We start from the raw sequence: 10,111 nt of genomic DNA on the forward strand, positions 1-10,111 counted from the left end.
TGGAACCACTATGAAGCACTGGAGTCGAATCTCGCAAAAGTCATACACAAACGTGCGGACATGCAAACACACACACACACACACACACACAGAACGACTAATAAAGTACGCAACAAATGACTACTCTTTATGTCATTACTGATAAAATATTAAAATGTCGGTGTGTCATTCATTTACATGTATTATAATTTGAAACACGTAGGTTTATTCTTAGACACTTGTGAGTGGATTGGTTAGAAGTACGACTTACTAAATCAACAATGCAACAAAAAGCCAATATGGCCACAAGTAGTCTTTATTTAAGACGAAAAGACAACGTTGTGGTTACCAGAATTGGGATTCGAACCCACGCCGGGAAAAACTGAGTGTTATCCGAACGCAGCGCCTTAGACCATTCGTCCATCCTGATATAATGCCCAAGATTTGATTTTTAATCGCTTTATCAGTAGAAGATTTATATATATATATATATATATGTGTGTGTGTGTGTGTGTGTGTGTGTGTGTGTGTTTGCTTATACACAAAAACTATCACTTGCTCTTACACAATGATGATCAGGGTGAGCTTTCAGTTCAGTGCGTCATTGTTTTGCAGTCTATGCACAAGCTGTTTCAACTAAATCGTCTCACCATCGACGAGGAGGAATTCTAAGTGGCCTATCCAAGCTTTTGGAAAGCTCTCAGCAACTGCAGAGGTCCATCTGTTGTCTATGAACTTTGCAAAATGTCTGGCCCACGGAACTTGTGCTTTCATCATTCTACAATCATGTCTTTCCTTTCACCTTGTGCTGGAATTTACTAATTTGGGATATACTCTCGCAATGATATTCGTAGCATAGATATTTCCTTGGCCCTTTGGTAGTAGTCATTCGATGTTCTTCTATCTTTTCGAACGATTTCATTGAACACACTGCCACCTAGTGTCCTGTCCAACTTTGCTTTGAGTTCATCTCTAATTGGGGTAAATGATTTTTGTCTTGCCTTTGCTCTCCTCGAGATTTCGGCATTTATGTTCCCCACCCCCATATTCGCTATGTATCCCATGTATATGTAATTTCTTTTTTACTTGTCAAACACTTGCAGCTGTAGGTAAGTGTGGCAAGTTGTCATCCGATCGCTTGGGGACCTATAGTTCCTTGAAATTCTCAACAACCTCTGGTCGCCCGGATCGCAATTAACTGCATTCAAGCGATCTTATTGTAATATATGATACTGAGGTCTATTTGATTGCCTTGTTCTTGTTTAGAAATGAAGCCACTACGCTAGCTCGGAGGGCAGGCCACGACTGACTGTTCCAATCTCAAACGAGCAGACTAGATGCCCTTGTCAACGAGATCGCACTTCTGTTGAGGACGGAGTCTAGTACCATCGTATTTTCACTGAACCTTCGAGGGTATACACCGCGATACAATAGCTACCATAGAACCACTATAAGTCACTGAAGTCGAGTTTCGCAAGCAGAAGCGCGCGCGCGCACACACACACACAGGCTAACACACACAAGCTCACACAGACAACGCACATAAAACTACAACTAATAAACTACGCAACAAATTACTACTCTTTATCTTATTACTGATAAAATGTTAAAATGTTAATATCATGATCAGTAAGTCAGGATGGCCGAGCGGTCTAAGGCGCTGCGTTCAGGTCGCAGTCGGGTCTTCCCGGCGTGGGTTCGAATCCCACTTCTGACATATACAATTTTATTTTTTAAATGAAGACTTCTCGTCGCAGTTATAGATAATTGCTGCGAAGTAGAGTTAGTGAGTCGTACTTCTAACGAAGCCACTTACAAGTGTCTAAGAATGCACTACATGTTGCAAATTATACGGTATGTAAATGTTTGATTAAAAATACTCTCTGGATATTTATAGCTTTTTCTGCTTCGGTTTTCATCGTCCCCACCACCAAAAAAAACAAAAAAAAACAGAATTATTTCACGCTCTTTCAAGTATATAAATTCTTATGACTTCCAATAAAAATAACCTCTCACTGGAGACGCTCAGAAGACCAATTCGGTGCAATAGTGAAAGATGTGTCATGTTTACCGAAGTCGTGGGTTCGATTCCCTCGAGTGACCGTTGGTTATTTTTCCATCTCAGAGGGTTTTATTATTTTTTGCTTTATCTCGGTTCGAGTTTCACTGACCCAAAAAGAAATGTAAAACACACATGGAAGTTTATACATTTTATTCTACGGGTACACACACGCGCACACACACATATATATATAATATTATGCGTATCATATGTTTAATTAAAAAAAAAAGAAGAAAAAATTGAAAATCCAGGAATGCAATTAGAACACATGCAAGGAAAATCCGATTGTAATCTAAACGAAGCGCATTAGACTGCTCGGCCATCCTGACATAACACTCAGCCTCTTTTTACTTTTTATCGCTTTATCAGTAGGCAGGCTAGGAGTGCAGGCCAAGACTACGTCGTCAGTTTAGCCAACTTCCTGTCTCAAACAAGCAGACAATATGCCCGCTTCAACGAGATTGTACTTCCGCACGGCTCGGAGACCGGTATCTTCGTAGCTTGGTTGGGCCTTCGAAGGTATGCATCTCGATAAATAGCTGCAATGGAACCACTATGAAGCACTGGAGTCGAATCTCGCAAAAGTCATACACAAACGTGCGGACATGCAAACACACACACACACACACACACACACAGAACGACTAATAAAGTACGCAACAAATGACTACTCTTTATGTCATTACTGATAAAATTTTAAAATGTCGGTGTGTCATTCATTTACATGTATTATAATTTGAAACACGTAGGTTTATTCTTAGACACTTGTGAGTGGATTGGTTAGAAGTACGACTTACTAAATCAACAATGCAACAAAAAGCCAATATGGCCACCAGTAGTCTTTATTTAAGACGAAAAGACAACGTTGTGGTTACCAGAATTGGGATTCGAACCCACGCCGGGAAAAACAGAGTGTTATCCGAACGCAGCGCCTTAGACCATTCGTCCATCCTGATATAATGCCCAAGATATGATTTTTAATCGCTTTATCAGTAGGAGAAGATATATATATATATATATATATATATATATATATATATATATATATATATATATATATATATATATATATATATATATATATATATATATATATATATATATATATATATATATATATATATATGTGTGTGTGTGTGTGTGTGTGTGTGTGTGTGTGTGTGCGCGCGCGTGTGTGTGTGTGTGTGTGTGTGTGTGTGTGTGTGTGTGCTTATACACAAAAACTATCACTTGCTCTTAGACAATGATGATCAGGGTGAGCTTTCAGTTCAGTGCGTCATTGTTTTACAGTCTATGCACAAGCTGTTTCAACTAAATCGTCTCACCATCGACGAGGAGGAATTCTAAGTGGCCTATCCAAGCTTTTGGAAAGCTCTCAGCAACTGCAGAGGTCCATCTGTTGTCTATGAACTTTGCAAAATGTCTGGCCCACGGAACTTGTGCTTTCATCATTCTACAATCATGTCTTTCCTTTCACCTTGTGCTGGAATTTACTAATTTGGGATATACTCTCGCAATGATATTCGTAGCATAGATATTTCCTTGGCCCTTTGGTAGTAGTCATTCGATGTTCTTCTATCTTTTCGAACGATTTCATTGAACACACTGCCACCTAGTGTCCTGTCCAACTTTGCTTTGAGTTCATCTCTAATTGGGGTAAATGATTTTTGTCTTGCCTTTGCTCTCCTCGAGATTTCGGCATTTATGTTCCCCACCCCCATATTCGCTATGTATCCCATGTATATGTAATTTCTTTTTTACTTGTCAAACACTTGCAGCTGTAGGTAAGTGTGGCAAGTTGTCATCCGATCGCTTGGGGACCTATAGTTCCTTGAAATTCTCAACAACCTCTGGTCGCCCGGATCGCAATTAACTGCATTCAAGCGATCTTATTGTAATATATGATACTGAGGTCTATTTGATTGCCTTGTTCTTGTTTAGAAATGAAGCCACTGCGCTAGATCGGAGGGCAGGCCACGACTGACTGTTCCAATCTCAAACGAGCAGACTAGATGCCCTTGTCAACGAGATCGCACTTCTGTTGAGGACGGAACCTAGTACCATCGTATTTTCACTGAACCTTCGAGGGTATACACCGCGATACAATAGCTACCATAGAACCACTATAAGTCACTGAAGTCGAGTTTCGCAAGCAGAAGCGCGCGCGCGCACACACACACACAGGCTAACACACACAAGCTCACACAGACAACGCACATAAAACTACAACTAATAAACTACGCAACAAATTACTACTCTTTATCTTATTACTGATAAAATGTTAAAATGTTAATATCATGATCAGTAAGTCAGGATGGCCGAGCGGTCTAAGGCGCTGCGTTCAGGTCGCAGTCGGGTCTTCCCGGCGTGGGTTCGAATCCCACTTCTGACATATACAATTTTATTTTTTAAATGAAGACTTCTCGTCGCAGTTATAGATAATTGCTGCGAAGTAAAGTTAGTGAGTCGTACTTCTAACGAAGCCACTTACAAGTGTCTAAGAATGCACTACATGTTGCAAATTATACGGTATGTAAATGTTTGATTAAAAATACTCTCTGGATATTTATAGCTTTTTCTGCTTCGGTTTTCATCGTCCCCACCACCAAAAAATACAAAAAAAAACAGAATTATTTCACGCTCTTTCAAGTATATAAATTCTTATGACTTCCAATAAAAATAACCTCTCACTGGAGACGCTCAGAAGACCAATTCGGTGCAATAGTGAAAGATGTGTCATGTTTGCCGAAGTCGTGGGTTCGATTCCCTCGAGTGACCGTTGGTTATTTTTCCATCTCAGAGGGTTTTATTATTTTTTGCTTTATCTCGGTTCGAGTTTCACTGACCCAAAAAGAAATGTAAAACACACATGGAAGTTTATACATTTTATTCTACGGGTACACACACGCACACACACACATATATATATAATATTATGCGTATCATATGTTTAATTAAAAAAAAAAGAAGAAAAAATTGAAAATCCAGGAATGCAATTAGAACACATGCAAGGAAAATCCGATTGTAATCTAAACGAAGCGCATTAGACTGCTCGGCCATCCTGACATAACACTCCGCCTCTTTTTACTTTTTATCGCTTTATCAGTAGGCAGGCTAGGAGTGCAGGCCAAGACTACGTCGTCAGTTTAGCCAACTTCCTGTCTCAAACAAGCAGACAATATGCCCGCTTCAACGAGATTGTACTTCCGCACGGCTCGGAGACCGGTATCTTCGTAGCTTGGTTGGGCCTTCGAAGGTATGCATCTCGATAAATAGCTGCAATGGAACCACTATGAAGCACTGGAGTCGAATCTCGCAAAAGTCATACACAAACGTGCGGACATGCAAACACACACACACACACAGAACGACTAATAAAGTACGCAACAAATGACTACTCTTTATGTCATTACTGATAAAATATTAAAATGTCGGTGTGTCATTCATTTACATATATTATAATTTGAAACACGTAGGTTTATTCTTAGACACTTGTGAGTGGATTGGTTAGAAGTACGACTTACTAAATCAACAATGCAACAAAAAGCCAATATGGCCACCAGTAGTCTTTATTTAAGACGAAAAGACAACGTTGTGGTTACCAGAATTGGGATTCGAACCCACGCCGGGAAAAACTGAGTGTTATCCGAACGCAGCGCCTTAGACCATTCGTCCATCCTGATATAATGCCCAAGATATGATTTTTAATCGCTTTATCAGTAGGAGAAGATATATATATATATATATATATATATATATATATGTGTGTGTGTGTGTGTGTGTGTGTGTGTGTGTGTGTGTGTGTGTGTGTGTGTGTGTGTGTGCTTATACACAAAAACTATCACTTGCTCTTAGACAATGATGATCAGGGTGAGCTTTCAGTTCAGTGCGTCATTGTTTTACAGTCTATGCACAAGCTGTTTCAACTAAATCGTCTCACCATCGACGAGGAGGAATTCTAAGTGGCCTATCCAAGCTTTTGGAAAGCTCTCAGCAACTGCAGAGGTCCATCTGTTGTCTATGAACTTTGCAAAATGTCTGGCCCACGGAACTTGTGCTTTCATCATTCTACAATCATGTCTTTCCTTTCACCTTGTGCTGGAATTTACTAATTTGGGATATACTCTCGCAATGATATTTGTAGCATAGATATTTCCTTGGCCCTTTCGTAGTAGTCATTCGATGTTCTTCTATCTTCTCGAACGATTTCATTGAACACACTGCCACCTAGTGTCCTGTCCAACTTTGCTTTGAGTTCATCTCTAATTGGGGTAAATGATTTTTGTCTTGCCTTTGCTCTCCTCGAGATTGCGGCATTTATGTTCCCCACCCCCATATTCGCTATGTATCCCATGTATATGTAATTTCTTTTTTACTTGTCAAACACTTGCAGCTGTAGGTAAGTGTGGCAAGTTGTCATCCGATCGCTTGGGGACCTATAGTTCCTTGAAATTCTCAACAACCTCTGGTCGCCCGGATCCCAATTAACTGCATTCAAGCGATCTTATTGTAATATATGATACTGAGGTCTATTTGATTGCCTTGTTCTTGTTTTGAAATGAAGCCACTGCGCTAGCTCGGAGGGCAGGCCACGACTGACTGTTCCAATCTCAAACGAGCAGACTAGATGCCCTTGTCAACGAGATCGCATTTCTGTTGAGGACGGAGACTAGTACCATCGTATTTTCACTGAACCTTCGAGGGTATACACCGCCATACAATAGCTACCATAGAACCACTATAAGTCACTGAAGTCGAGTTTCGCAAGCAGAAGCGCGCGCGCGCACGCACACACACAGGCTAACACACACAAGCTCACACAGACAACGCACATAAAACTACAACTAATAAACTACGCAACAAATTACTACTCTTTATCTTATTACTGATAAAATGTTAAAATGTTAATATCATGATCAGTATCATGATCCATATATATATATATATATATATATAACGATAAATAATACGCATAATATTATATATATATGTGTGTGTGCGTGTGTGTACCCGTAGAATAAAATGTATAAACTTCCATGTGTGTTTTACATTTCTTTTTGGGTCAGTGAAACTCGAACCGAGATAAAGCAAAAAATAATAAAACCCTCTGAGATGGAAAAATAACCAACGGTCACTCGAGGGAATCGAACCCACGACTTCGGTAAACATGACACATCTTTCACTATTGCACCGAATTGGTCTTCTGAGCGTCTCCAGTGAGAGGTTAATTTTTTTGGAAGTCATAAGAATTTATATACTTGAAAGAGCGTGAAATAATTCTGGTTTTTTTTTTTTTTTGGTGGTGGGGACGATGAAAACCGAAGCAGAAAAAGCTATAAATATCCAGAGAGTATTTTTAATCAAACATTTACATACCTTATAATTTGCAACATGTAGTGCATTCTTAGACACTTGTAAGTGGCTTCGTTAGAAGTACGACTCACTAACTCTACTTCGCAGCAATTATCTATAACTGCGACGAGAAGTCTTCATTTAAAAAATAAAAATTGTATATGTCAGAAGTGGGATTCGAACCCACGCCGGGAAGACCCGACTGCGACCTGAACGCAGCGCCTTAGACCGCTCGGCCATCCTGACTTACTGATCAACAAAAATCCAGTAATGGATTTTTGTTGCGTGATAGATTTGGGAAATAGTATAATTTGGTGTTCAGACTAAAATATTTACAAGTTTCTAAGAATTCATCTTCGTGTTTCAAATTATAAAGCATGTAAATGTTTGGTTACATGAACTCATAGCTTTTTTCTGCTTTGAGTTTCAAGGTCCGCCCCCCCCCCCCAACCACCACCAAATTATTTCACGCTCTTTCAAGTATATAAATTCCGATGACTTTCAACAACGATGAATTCTCACTGGAAAAAATAAAGTTTCTAAAGTGGATGAAGAAATTTGAAAGATTTCTTCGGTCAAATGGTAGAACTTCTGTCGTGTTTACCGCAGATGTGGGTTCGAACCCCACAGGCAGCATTCGGCTTTTTTTTTTGTTTGCTAGCAAAATATTTACACGTTATTTTTCATAGCTTTATCAGGCTCAAGTTACTCTGTTCCAAAAAGCATAATACATATACACATATATTTACATGTACACACATATAATGTGACACACACATATATATATATATGTGTGTATGAGGCAATGTGCGTATTATATTTGTATATACATAAACTGTAGAAGACAGGGTGTGACCTCACAATTAAGTGTCTTGTACTCTCGCCAATTAATGTTGGTGACTATGCGGAAGACCGCATGAAATATATCTATATAAGGTTTTTTATGTAGCCCAGATGATGATTTGTAGCTTTTCACCACAACTATCACATAGACATTTTGCATTAAACAAAACTATAATCGAAGATCTTCGAAATTTTTCTTTTCCGTTTATAGAACTGCATCATGCAATGACAGTCAGTAACTTCTTGCTTGAAACTCACTAAATTCTCAGTCATAGAGTAATTGCTTTTATGAATGTCATCGAACATTTCAAATTTGTTATTTCTATTACTGTGGATAATATTGAATGTTTGAATGTGTATGAACCTTTGATTTTTAAAAATGCTTCACCGACTTTTCCCCCCATACCTTCAATTTCTTGTAAACTTTTTTAGTTTACCATTAAAAAAACAACAAAAAATGATGATGATGATGATGATGATAATAATAATAATAATAATAATAATAATAATAATAATAATAATAATAATAATAATAACAACAACAATAATAAAGAATGCTGAAACCGGTATACAATAGTAAATTTAATTAATTTGGCAAACAAATTTAAAAACTACAATTCATTTTGAGATTCAGGCGCATTTGCCCCTCAAACCAACTCTCCTATATATGTATATATATATATGTGTATATATATATATATATGTGTGTGTGTGTGTGTGTGTGTGTGTGTGTGTGTGTATATATATATATATATATATAGAGAGAGAGAGAGAGAGAGAGAGAGAGAGATTGATAGATAGATATTTTTCTTGTTATAGATATAGATATAAATATACATGTATATAAGTTTATACATTTACATGAGTAAATATGTAAGTTTATATTCACACACGCACACTCACATATATATATATGCATTAACACACAAACATATATTCATTTATGCGTATATGTATTTGTACGTACATACATATATACATATATATATATATATATATATACAATCTCTCTCTCTCTCTCTCTCTCTCTCTCTCTGTATATATATATATATATATATAGAGAGAGAGAGAGAGAGAGAGGGGGGAGAGAAAGAGAGAGAGAGAGAGAGAGAGAGAAATAGAGAGATAGAGAGAGAGAGAAAGATAGGGTGAGAGAGAGAGAGAGAGAGATAGGGAGAGAGATACACATAAACATACACACACACATCAACAAATGCATTAATGCGTACATATCTAACTTAATATTTAATAGATACCGTGGAGAGAAGGTTTTATACATATTTCAAGATATATCTGTAATAAAGAGGTCTGCTGCAGATAGCTGTATGTCTATATATAGAATTCTAGCGGTATTATTCACAAATTTGGCTTGTTCAATACAGAGAAAGGCTGCACATTTAGACAACGTAAAACGTATTAGAATATTTAGATAGACAGCAGCTATGCTAAACGTGACGTTGACAATGCTTAACCATTATTTTACAGTTACTATCCCTCCAAAATTTGAATATGACACGACTACTATACGGGTAGCAGTGGAGAGGAGAATTTCACATCTCAACCACGACGTTCCAGTTTCTGTCAAACTGCATGGCATCGCGACCAAGCGCCTTTTACTAGTCTGCTGTGATCTGATGCTGGTAGAACTAGAAGAAAGATCCAATCGAATATATATATGTATATTTATTAATTTTTGCTAGGAAAATGTTGACAGTGATATCGAAGTTTTGGTTTGCAAAAATAAAATGTATAACCCTATTAAAAGGTATTCGGTAATTCCTAATTTTTATGTTAAGCTGTTTTTATATATAACTTGAAATAAAATCTAACATAAGCGTGCGCGTGCACACACACACACACACACACACACACACA

General features: G+C 37.8%; 3 non-coding genes across 3 annotated transcripts; 2 read left to right on the plus strand and 1 right to left on the minus strand.

The window, feature by feature from the left end:
* The first annotated feature begins 1,612 nt into the window (after positions 1–1,612).
* On the plus strand, positions 1,613–1,696 carry Trnal-cag (transfer RNA leucine (anticodon CAG)). Its single transcript has one exon. It is a non-coding gene; the product is annotated as a tRNA-Leu (tRNA).
* A 2,653-nt stretch (positions 1,697–4,349) lies between these two features.
* Positions 4,350–4,433, plus strand: Trnal-cag (transfer RNA leucine (anticodon CAG)). Its single transcript has one exon. It is a non-coding gene; the product is annotated as a tRNA-Leu (tRNA).
* Positions 4,434–7,555: 3,122 nt separating this feature from the next.
* On the minus strand, positions 7,556–7,639 carry Trnal-cag (transfer RNA leucine (anticodon CAG)). Its single transcript has one exon. It is a non-coding gene; the product is annotated as a tRNA-Leu (tRNA).
* Positions 7,640–10,111: the final 2,472 nt, after the last annotated feature.

This window comes from Octopus bimaculoides, chromosome 4 (assembly GCF_046866305.1).
Source record: "Octopus bimaculoides isolate indiv1 chromosome 4, ASM4686630v1, whole genome shotgun sequence".
Lineage (NCBI taxonomy): Eukaryota > Metazoa > Mollusca > Cephalopoda > Octopoda > Octopodidae > Octopus > Octopus bimaculoides.